The sequence below is a fragment of the Bidens hawaiensis genome, unplaced genomic scaffold (genome assembly GCF_021521415.1).
Source record: "Bidens hawaiensis isolate Kalapana, Puna unplaced genomic scaffold, B.hawaiensis_p1.1 tig00023225_1, whole genome shotgun sequence".
NCBI lineage: Eukaryota > Viridiplantae > Streptophyta > Magnoliopsida > Asterales > Asteraceae > Bidens > Bidens hawaiensis.
Window position 1 is genome coordinate 119,600 of NW_027505032.1, and position 12,770 is coordinate 132,369.

Here is a 12,770-nt window from a genome sequence, read left to right on the forward strand (position 1 = left end):
ACTATTTGAATTTTGAAGTTTCTATTTTAAAACCTTTTTTTATATTTCAAAAATTGAGAAATACCAGTTTTCAAAAATGTCCTTTTGTTATGTTTTTAATAAAAACTTATTTAGGGTGATCTAACATGTTAGGACTTGTTATAATAAATAAAAGTAGGTTGTTTTGACATGTCATGAGTTTTAGAAGATGCTCACGGTTGCATTCTAGCTAGTGGGCCCGGTTTTCGCCCGTTTGGGTTCTAGTTCGGTTTTAAAACAGTGTTTCACGAAAAATAGTTTTGGGTCAGATTATATATCATCAAAATATTATATTTAGGGCTTTAAAAGATGTCATAATATGCAACTTAAACCCTAAAAACATAACTTGGATACCTAACCCAAACAAAAACAAATAACAAACACAATAAATCCCATCGACAAGAAAATAACCACATAACATGCAATTAAAATCCTAAAACCATCAAGTAATTGCCCGGCGTAAGCATTGCACTTCCGATTCAACGATTCACTGAACCAACCAATAAAGAAACAAAAAAAAGTCAGAAATGAATGCTATGAAACCCAATTACTATTAACATAAATGAAATAGAATAAACAAATTTGGTACACAACAACGACGATGCCATGAATTCGGTAATATTATACGCATGTTCTTATTCTTATTAAACATGGATGTCTGAAAACATGACCAATTCGATTTGGGTAAAAATGATAGATGAAGATAGTGAAACCGACTTACCTGACAAAGCGATGATGAGAGCAACATTGCAATGGGTCCTGCAAAGCAACAAAAAGAAGAAAATCGAAGATAAATTTTTGCAACAGATTGATATATATATATATAGAGAGAGAGAGAGAGAGACAATTTATATAGAGAGAATAGTTAGATGTATGTTGAGAGAGAGAGTTTTTTGAATTTGAATTGTAGATCTAGATATTTCTCTCTTTTGTTTGTTTTGTAGTGGTTGGTGATGTGTGACATCCCACATCGGTTGGGAAGGAGAACTAAGCCTTATTTATAAGGAGGTGGATACTTTTCCCATCATAACGCGTTTTGGGCACTTAATGGTAGTTGATGAGAGGAGCATTCCACAGTTAAGCGTGTTCATGTGTGAGTAGTTTGAGGATGGGTGACCACCTGGGCAACCAAAAGCAAATCCGTGAGGCGATGGTGGTATGTATATTTTTCATGTAGGATGTGTTTAGGTATTAAACTTAAAGGTTACATGAACTTATAAAATATGTTATATTTATTAGTTGTAGTTAAAGTATAGTTTGTTTCGTTTTTTGTTTATATATCAAATGGGTCTCATTGGTCTAGTAGTTAACGTGACCTGACATTTTGTTATTTAAGATGAAAATTGTCGTCTTAATATACATGAATGCATAAAGAAATTAATATGGTTTGTCTTATTTTCATTTGTATTAAGTTGTTTCGGTTCGTTGGTGATGTAGAACGTATATGTTTAATGGATCGCCAAAAATGGGCTCTCATGTATTTGTCAAATGTAGCCCAACATTTTTCCTTTTGTTGTTTAAAATATGTATTTTGTGCTTAATAGTGAATTGAGCTTTTAATAAATTGATGCATTTTAATTTCTGTAGGCCAATTCTATCCATTTCCACGTCTATCTGAAATGGGTACGTCATGTGTTATCATTTCATTTTTGGGTGAATTATTAATTTATTATATTTTTTCTAGTATGATGTTTAGATTGTGATTTTCTTATTATTTTGTATGTATTTGTTGTATTTATAATTTTGTAGTTTGTATTAAAGAACATTTAATTTGTTAATTAGTTTTTATTCTTACAAATATAATAAAAGCTATATTAGTTTATGAATTATATTAACCAAAATTTTAGGATCAAATGTAAAAATTAAGTTTTTAAAAATTCATTTTTTTATTAATAATGTATATGTTTTTAATATTTTATACATAAGTTTTTGTATTATGAAGTTTTGTATATTTATTTCTTTTTTATATTTTAAAATGGGTAATATTTGAAGCCGTTATTTGAAAGTGACGCTATAATGATAATAAACCATCTTGAGAAACTATTTTCTCGTCTTCTTTATCAAATTCTTCGTTTCATCCAACAATTATAAACCCTAAGTTAATATTCCCCTTAGTTAGGACGAATTTTGTTGTTAAGTGGAAGTTTTGTAGGTTGTTGAAGAGATTTGTGTTTGTTCTTAGTTTATTTAATCAAGCATTGTGTCAATAACAATTTAGAACCACTTTTAAAATAATATATTGGTTTTAAATAATCTCAACCATCAGCTTTTGGCCACTGCCGATTGTAAGGCCCCGATCCCGGTGCTCTACATTGGCGTTAGATTTACTCATAAACACAATTCTAAATATCGGAGTTAATTAAAATCTTTTTGCGGAATTATAAATGTCAACCATTCAATACAATACACTCAAATCTTGTCTTTAAACATAACATAAAAATAGTATTAAAACACCATGACGGTTCTTCTTCATATGCCAGCCTTTTCAGATCATGCCATGTGTCTCCCTCAAGCCAGCTGCTTTAATCCATTTACCTGCGTGCATACTAAAAGTCAGTGTCACACCCCAACCTACGGCGGAAATGCCGGGGTGCGAACTGATTGTCACAGCTCACAAGGTTACTATCATGCAACATTATAAGTTTCAATATCTATTTAATAATTTCAAATAAACAATTACAGTTAAGTACATCAAGTATAACGAAATTACAACAATGATTAATTAAGTTTGTATCCTAAAAAGCATCTCTACGTGATCTTCATCTTGCTAAACAACCAAGCTGATAACCTGCAAATGCGTATAAAATATATTTTTGTCAACAACACATGTTGAGTGAGTAAAACACCAGTTTAAGACACAACAGTAATAGTATATATAATATATAAAGAAAGGTGCAAACTGTTCATGTGAAATAAATAGTTAAACCATAGCACATACACAAACAATCAAACATAAAGAAAGGGCTAAACGGTTGCCATGCGAATGGGCATTGGTTACCAAAAAATGAGGTGTCAGTGAAACCATTGTCAATGCGTCGGACGCCGACCACTACGACGGTCGTATGATCATACTAGACTGAGAATATGTTGGACCTCTCCGAATGCGGTTCAAATAAAGCAAGTAAGCAAATAGCAAGTTAGGCATAAACTGATATACATACCAGGATTAAACAGTTGCGGTTTTGAATATTAGATAATAGGTAAATATTGTAAATACGCGAAGTCCCCAAAACGGTTAAAAATTAGTTAAAAGGGGGAGTGATTACTCACCTGATTAAATGAACGAAGTAAAAGTGAGGATGTGAGGATGAGAGCAGTTAAACCCCTTCGAGATTCACCGACAAGGATTCCTAGTTAAACAATATAAATTAATATGAATTAATTATAAATGATATAACATAATGAATTAAGATTTTTATGAGATTTGAGTTATGTTTAATGATTAGAATGTTAATGATTGAACGTTTGGTCTCTACGGATTTTATTTGTTATTACGAAAACAATATTATCAGTCATCATTTCATTAAGAGGATCGTCTGTTTATCATATAATCGAATTTATGGGTAACTAGTTTAAATAGATATGAGTTGCGATATATACTATAATAATAAACGTTTAGTTAGTTAATTATGATAAAACTATATTTTAAAATCTTTAATGAAACCCAATAGCAAAAATATAGTTAATTTGTCTAACACATATAATACGTTTTATTATATTTTCGTTTAAAAGAATATTACGTAATCCATATCTATATATATAAGAAAACTTGGACGCAAGATTAATTTACGAGAACGTTAACCTACTAGTTTCGGTTTAGTAAAAAACTGTATATTTAACATTTAATATTGATTATTATATGTTATAAACATCAAAACCATTAAAAAAATAAAAGAGTAAAAACTGAGCTTAGCTGGGACTCGAACCCTGGTGGTGGTCGGATCACGGTGATTAACACAAACACAACACCAAGTGATCTACGAGTTCAGTTGGTAACCAATCACAAAAGAATTATTTAACTACGTATATGAATTTTCCCCTAAATTAACATAAACCCTAGAATCACAATCCACCAATCCGTTTATCAATCGTTAAATTAGTGTTAGGGTTTTTGATGAGGACTGAAAGGCGAGTTCAATACACGTAAATATTACCTTAAACGATGAACGATTGATGGTGAATGACGAACATCAAGTGACGGCGATGACGAGATTGATACAAGCCATATCAGAATAATATAATGAAAATAAGGATAGGGATTTGATTCGCGACTAACAGAAGAAGGTGTATGCTTGTTTTAATTGGATTCTTATGTTCTGCAATGTGTAATTCGCAATGCGCGTATGAACGGCTCGATAAATAAACAATACGTATCATATAAAATATGGTTTCCTAATCAACATTGTCGATTAAGTCGTTTTGGCAAGTGTAATCAAAGGCATGATTCAATTTCCATACTAAGAACGAAGATTGAGGCACCAGCTAACAATCGGGTCGTGGGTTACGGGTTTGGATAAGAGTTACGGGTTTGGGTAAGAGGTTAGATAAGATAATTTGACAGATTTGCTAATTGGTCTTTTAAGTTTGAGTGTGGATTCAAAATGGGTTAAAATAAATCTTTAGGGGATGAATTGTATTTAATCCAAAGTTAAGACAATATATATAGATAAAGATATATTTTATTAATTAATTTATTAAAACCAAAACGGTTCGAGTATTTAGATTGGAAAAACCGAGTTTTTACAATTTCCCATACTTTAAGGAATTTTGTCTCGAAATTAGAGAAAACTAAATAATAATATAATTAAAATAATTAAACTTTAAGGAATAACCTTTAAAATAACATTTAAAATTTTAATCGTAATCATGGAACTTTTAGTAGCCAGAGCAACGCTCCAAATAAAAATCCGATAAGGACACTTATATATAGGATGTACCAGCGGCGTATCCACCATGTCCTTATCATCTCTTGTCACACCCCGACTAGATAGTTGCGGAAGCGTATTACGGAAATGTAACAGATAATTCTGGTATCAACCACATTGTTTATAAAGAAATTCGACAAACTAATTTACATCATATTACATGTGTTGGTACTATGTTACAAACTAGATGAAAATCACATAACCGGTTCATGAGCTTCTTATTCAATACTATGTATTTACGTCTATTCACAGCTATTCAACTTCACTTCTAACACCAAGCACGTAAGCAATTCATTCCAACTTCGGTTTACCTGAAAAACATGTTAAAATTGGTCAACTACGTCTAGTTGGTGAGTTTTAAGTTTCATGAGTACGAACAAAGTCAGTATACGAGTTCGTAAAGTTCATAGTACGTACGTATATATGTATGTGTATGATGTATTATATTAAGCCACAAGTGAAACCAAGACAGCTCGCACGCATGGCCACCCTTGCCCATGTACTCCCGTTGGCATTTAACAGCCATTTTGCCCCAAGTATGTACTATGTTTAACACCACATAGCAGAATGTAATAAGTATAAATGACAATGTGCAACTGGTTTAACATGTTCCGGCATACCCCACCGGCTCTGTCAGTTGGGTTTGTCAAACCGATAGTACTATCCACACGTCACCCGGCACGAAGTTAATCACTTGTGTTTGTGGGGACTTTCAAGTGTTAGTACGTACTTAGATAATCCACATCATCACACGTTTTCAAGTTTATAAGTATAAGTAAACATGCTTTCCACCCCAAAAGTTCGTAAAATAGTTTAGAAAGTGGTGTCGTGAAACTCACCTTATCATAGTTCAAGCTGGTAATATGTATCAGTAAGTAATGTTCCTCGATTATAGCTTGACTCTTAAAACCGGTATCGTATTGTTAATGCTAGTACAATGTTTAAGCTAAATCGGACTGTATAACTAGTCTGGGTATAGCTGTTAAGCCCAGAACATGACCATAGTCTTAGATTGTGACGTTGTACACTATGAAATGTTCAAAACCAGATTTGGCTCAGTTTCACCGTTTTCCGAGCCTAGCCAAGTTGATCGTTTATGCGTTTCGGGATTAGGTAAGATCACATAAACTTAAGTAAACATATTGATTGATAAAATGATTTATTTATATAAGAATTTTAAGGTTTCGGTATCTGGATTGATCGCATGGTTCGTTTCCGTTTTCACACGGGTTTAATTAAACAAAACGCGTACAAACCACCCGAATTGTCCGGAATTCTCGTAAAAAGTTTTCTTTATCAAATTCATCTAAAAATATGATATTTTACCACTTTTGACATTTTGACATACCAGTCAGTCCATTAAACACAAAACTGCCGGTTTCGTTAAAACAAATTTATTTTAAATCTTTGATTATTCATATCAAATTATGCATTTATATATAAATTATGATATTTTTTGTAGAAATAAATTAAAATATGTAAAATTTTATAAAAATATTTTCAGAAATTTTATCATTAATTATCTATGTATAAAAATTCATTTAATGTGTTATAATTAAGTAATAAATAGCCAGTTTATACCAAACGACATCCGAAAAATCCGATAATTTTTCCAAGTGGTCACAATACCATGAAATAGCTCTTGAAAAATCTCCAGAATCTAACTCTTTGGCTAAAATACCTTTTTGTGTGTTTTTCGGCTGTTAAAAATCGATTAAAAAACAATTGAACAAAAATACTTAGACATATCCAAATGTTCCCAAAATTATCCAGTGATCTTAACATAAGATTTCTGGGTTCCAAACCAAATTTCATAATTTTTCATGAAGTTTACCTATTTTTCCCTAATAAACACCAATAAAACGGTAATAAATTCGTAAAATATTCTGCGTTTATCGAAAAATTACCAAATTTGAACAGGGACTCATTTACATGATCCTTAATGTCCCTGAAAAGTTTCAAAACCTAAAAACAATCACGTCACAATCGAATCACAAACAACCCCTAAACGAGTAATACGGTATTACCTTGTCGGTTTTCGGTGGTTTTCGATGGTTTAAACAACTCTTTGGGTCTTGGGTCGCAAACTAATTATATCTACAAATAATATAACATACAAACAAGCATAAATCATCCATAAAAAAACCTTGTTAATTAGGGTTTCGGTTTTGGTTTCAAACCAAACTTTCGAACCGTAAAAACGTCGTATTCATGTTCTAATCCGTGTTTTTGGTCAAAAATCTATATGTTTTAGCTTTGTATACATCTTTAACATCAAAACAAGATTTTAGTTGATTTTTTTTGTTTTTTGAATGGCTAAACATGTTTAAAACTAATCAAGATATGTTTATAGGATTATAACTTGATCAAAACATGATTAAAACTTGTTAATTAGACCCATACCTTGATGGTTTTTTCTGGAAAAGTTCAAGAACAGCTCTGGTTGTTTGGTTTCTTGGTTTGGAATGTGTACACCTCAATAGAGTAACATATATAATTCAAAAAAATCAAAGGGTGTGTTCCCTTTATTTGCGGCCGGAAGAAAGGAGGGGCCCATTGGGCCTCTCTTTGGCCCATTGATGCCTTTTTTTTGTTTCAAGGGTCGGTCTCGGTCCAAATTTTAGTTCGGGTTCGGTTTTTTGCAAGAAAACTAGTTCGAGTGCGAAAAACAGCGCCAAAACGAGTGTTTTTCAGTCTATTTTTGTAAAATAAGAAAAACGTACTGGCTCGTTGTAAAAATCCAAAATATTTTCACGAATTGCTTAGAACATGTCATATAAGTGTTTTATAAATCTTTTTCGGCTTAATGGACGCTACAATGCTCGTTTTGATGTTAACGATTGCGTTTAAACTTATAGCGTAACCATAAACGAAACCTTTTTTGTTTAAATGGTTTTTAAACGTACTGAGGCCTAAATATCAATATGTTAGCCTCTATAACATATGAATAACTCATATAGGACCCCTCAATATATATACAGGCCATAATCAGTATCAGTCGGTTACTCGTTTAAGCACTACGAATTAACCGATTTATCGTTTACTCGCTACGTAGTGAATATAGTATACCTCGTTTTGTCACGAATGTCACATTCCCCCCCCCCCCCCCGTTAAGAAATTTCGTCCTCGAAATTTAATGTGTCACCGGTTTTCTTTTTAGGTAACAGGTGTGGGTATTTCTTTCGGAATTCGTCCTTTCGTTCCCAATTATATTCGGGTCTTTGTTTTGAATTCCACCGAACTTTTACCAATGAGATTTTGTTGTGTCGTAACTGTTTGGTTTTCCCGTCCACAATTTCTACCAGTTCTTCTACGAAGTTGAGCTTATCATTGATCTGAACATATTCCAGTGGTACTATTGCCGTTTCATCAGTCAAACTCTTTTTCAGATTCAATACATGAAACACATCGTGAATGATGCTCAGTTCTAAGGGTAGTTTTAATCGGTAGGCTACGGGACCAATTTTTGCAATAATTTTAAAAGGTCCAATGTATCTCGGGGCTAATTTACCAGTCTTTCCAAACCTTATAACACCTTTCCACAACGATACTTTCAAAAACACCTTGTCGCCTATTTCAAAAGATAACGGTTTTCTACGAACATTGGCATAGCTTTTCTATCGGTCACGGACGGCTTTCAACTTTCGTTTAGTCTTACGAATCTTATCGGTTGTTTCTTGAATTAAGTCGGATCTTGAAATTTGAGTATCACCCACTTCTATTCGACAAAGTGGCGATCTACATTTTCTCCCGCTTCATAAGGTACCGCTTGTATGTTGCTGTGGTAACTGTTATTGTAAGAAAACTCAATGAGCGGGAGGTGTTGATCCCAGTTCCCTTTGAAATCCAGTACACAAGCACGAAGTAGGTATTCTAAGGTTTGAATAGTTCGCTCGGATTGGCCATCAGTTTGGGATGGTAAACGGTACTTAGATCTATTCGGGTTCCCAGAGCTTCTTGAACTGCTTGCCAAAAATGTGAAGTAAAGTGACTGTCTTATTCTGAAATAATTGAAAGAGGTACTCCGTGTTGAGATACAATTTCATCAATGTAAATTTGGGCGAGTTTCTCGATAGAGTAATTGTTACATAATGGGATGAAGTGTGCAGATTTGGTTAATCGGTCCACAATTACCCAAATGACATTGTGTCATGAAGTCCATGGTAATTTGTTCCCATTTCCATTGTGGGATTTCGGGTTGTTGTAACATTTCCGAAGGTTTTTGGTATTCAGCCTTAACCCTTGCACACGTTGCACATTTACTTACATACACGGCTATATCCTTTTTCATGTCAGGCCACCAGTAAAATTCCTTAACATCTTTATACATCTTATCAGTACCTGGATGAATAGAATATTTGGATTTGTGTGCTTCATCAAGAATCAGTTCGCGAAGTTTATGAAGTGTTGGAATCCAAACCCGGTTTTTATAATAGAATATTTCGTCAATTTTCTTCTCAAAATTCTTCTAATTCCCGTGTAGTTCTTCTTTTTCTAATTGATCTTCTTTTAAGGCTTCTTCTTGTGCAACACGAATTGTTCGGTCAGGCTACTTTGGACAATCATCCCAAGTGCTCGTACCCTCAACGGTTTAACTATGTCCTTTCGGCTTATAGCATCAGCTACTATATTGGCCTTACCCGGGTGGTATTTAATTTCACAATCATAATCATTTAACAGTTCTACCCATCTTCTTTGCCTCATGTTCAGCTCCTTCTGATCAAATATGTGTTGTAGGCTTTTGTGATCAGTATAGATGGTACATTTAGTGCCGTACAAGTAGTGTCTCCAGATTTTCAATTCAAAAATAACTGCTCCCAATTCCAAATTGTGGGTTGTATAGTTCTTCTCATGTACTTTTAATTTTTGGGAGGTATACGCTATTACTTTTTTTCGTTGCATCAGCACGCATCCTAAAACTTTACGAGATGCGTCACAATAGACCTCTAAATTATCAGTTCCATCTGGAAGACTTAATATTGGAGCTTCACATAACTTTTGTTTTAACGTTTGAAAGGCCATTTTTTTTCTTCTCCCCATTCATACGTTCGATCTTTTTGGGTTAGGAGAGTTAAAGGTTGGGCAATACTTGAAAAGTTTTCAATAAATCGTCGGTAATACCCGGCTAATCCCAAAAATTGACGAATTTCTTTTGGTGATTTAGCTACTTGCCAATTTTTAATAGCCTCAATTTTACTAGGGTCTACTTGGATTCCTTGTTGATTCACAATGTGTCCTAAGAACTTTACTTCTTGTAACCAGAATTCACATTTGGACAACTTGGCATATAATTTTTCTTGCCTCAATAATTCCAAGATTACCCGCAGATGTTGTTCGTGTTCCTCCTTACTTCTCGAATATATCAAGATGTCAGCGATACACACTATCACAAATTTGTCAAGGTAAGGTTTGCAAACTCGGTTCATGAGATCCATAAATACTGCAGGCGCATTAGTCAATCTAAACGGCATAACCAAAAATTCATAATGACCATAATGAGTTCGGAAGACTTTTTTTGGGACATCTTCTTCCTGAATTCTTACTTGATGATAACCGGATCTAAAATAAATTTTTGAAAAGTACATTGCAACCTGAAGCTGATCAATCAAGTTATCAATTCGAGGTAAGGGGTATCTATTCTTTATAGTCACTTTATTTAATTCCCAGTAGTCAATATACATCCGAAAACTTTTGTCTTTCTTTTTCACAAGTAACACCGGTGCTCCCCATGGTGAATAACTGGGTCGGATAAAGCCTCTATCTAGTAATTCTTGCAATTGGTTGGACAATTCTTGCATTTCAGAAGGTGCTAGTCGGTAAGGTGCCTTAGCAATAGGATCTGCTCCTGGTATTAGATCCATACGGAATTTGACTTGTCGGGTCGGTGGTAAACCAGGCAACTCTTCGGGAAATACCTCTGAATACTCGTGTACCACTGGGATGTCTTCTACACGTTTTTCCTAAGGGTCCTTAATTGTCACACTTGCCAAGTATAACGTACAACCTTGGCGTAAATACTTTAGTGCCTTAAGTTGGGATACGAGAGATAGTACAATACCCGATTTCTCACCTTGAACAATCATCGCCTCATCATTCGAAAGAGGTATCCTAACAGTCTTATCCTTACAAACAATTTCCGCTTTAAACTTAGATAGCCAGTCCATACCGACTATAACATCAAAACTTCCTATTACTACATGTGGATCTTGTCGCGCTTCGCCCGATCCATTTACGGAAGCGCATTCCCTAGCCGGATAGGAAGTTGATGTTTGTCCTTGATTTTGTCGTTTTACTACATCGGGATTCAATTTGGGGCAGTGTCTCCTAAAGTGTTTCGTACTACCGCACTTATAACATGTATGGAGGCTCATTGAAGATGGGGTTTGTTGACTAAATTTTTTTCGAATTGGTTGGGGCTAGGTGTGTGGACAACGAGGTTGGGTTGTTTGAGACTGTCGGTTTGAAGTATTCATTATACTACAACTTGGGGCATAATGCCCGATATTTCCACCTCTTTGACATATGGTCGTTCGACATTCTCCAGTATGATGTAAATTAAACTTTCCACACTTCGGAAATGACCCTTTATACGTATCTTGTTTCATGTTGGAATTGGTTATAGCATAGTTCGGAGTTGTAGGGCAGATTCGTTTATTCTGAGATTTCGCTTGTGTCCTAGAGTTATAGCCAGTTCGTTTCAAACCGGACGATTCCCCTGGTATTCTTAATACACCGTTTCTTGTAAGATCAAAAGTAACGACACTAGCTTGTGACACAACACTTTCTAAAGTTGGGTGGGCCAAGGAATTGACTATATTTCTCATGGTTGGGGTCAGTCCCCAAATATAATGCTCAATGCGCTTGGATTCCGGAATAATTGACCATGGTACTAAACGAGTCAATTCATTGAAACGATTTGTGTAACTTAAATGATCAGCGCTTCTCATTTCCAAATTCCAAAGTTCGTGTTGTAATTTCAGGATCTTATCTCTTGGGCAAAAATGTTCTAATAAAAGGGTTTTGAGTTCGGACCATCACATACAGTTTATAGCCTATTGTCCCATTATTTGTACCACTGTGTTCCACCAAATTAAAGCATGATCCAGAGACATACTGATAATGAATTTGACTATACGATCTAATGGACATTCAGTAATGTTAATTACGGACTCGGTCTTTTCATTCGGTTTAGTTCCTCAATACCACTGAAATTTATAGATCTACGCGATATAAACTGTTCATACGAACATTCTCGCGGGGAATTCGTGTTACCAGAAATATTAGTATACAGTGGGGGAGTTATATTCGTGACATTATTAGTATTCAACGGGGAAGTAGAATCCGTAGCTGCATTAGTGTTCGGCGGAGGTGTAGTATTAGCGGTTGTATTAGTGCTCGACGGTTGGTTAACTGTTGTATTTGCACGTATGCCAGCAGTGACTTGCGCTACAATCGTCGGTATCACTGCTTGTAGGTGGCGAGCAATCATTTCGCCCACCTCCGCCTCAAATGTAGTATTAGTTTTCTCCGGGGCCATTCTATAACAATAATCATAAACACACAACTATGCCAAAGAACACATTTGTATTACACATAACTGTTACTGTACATATGTAATCCAAACCCAGCGCATGGACTTAGCCTGGTATAGGCCAGCGCTTAAATAGATATACTAAAATTTGTCACTATATAGAGGCTTAACCCGGTAAGGGTCAGTGTTAGTAACAATAGTAGATTAAAAACATCCTCCATGTCAGCGCAATATGCTACTGCTAGTGCTGTATGGGGTATCAAAAGACTACGTACAACAAACCATACTACTTATAT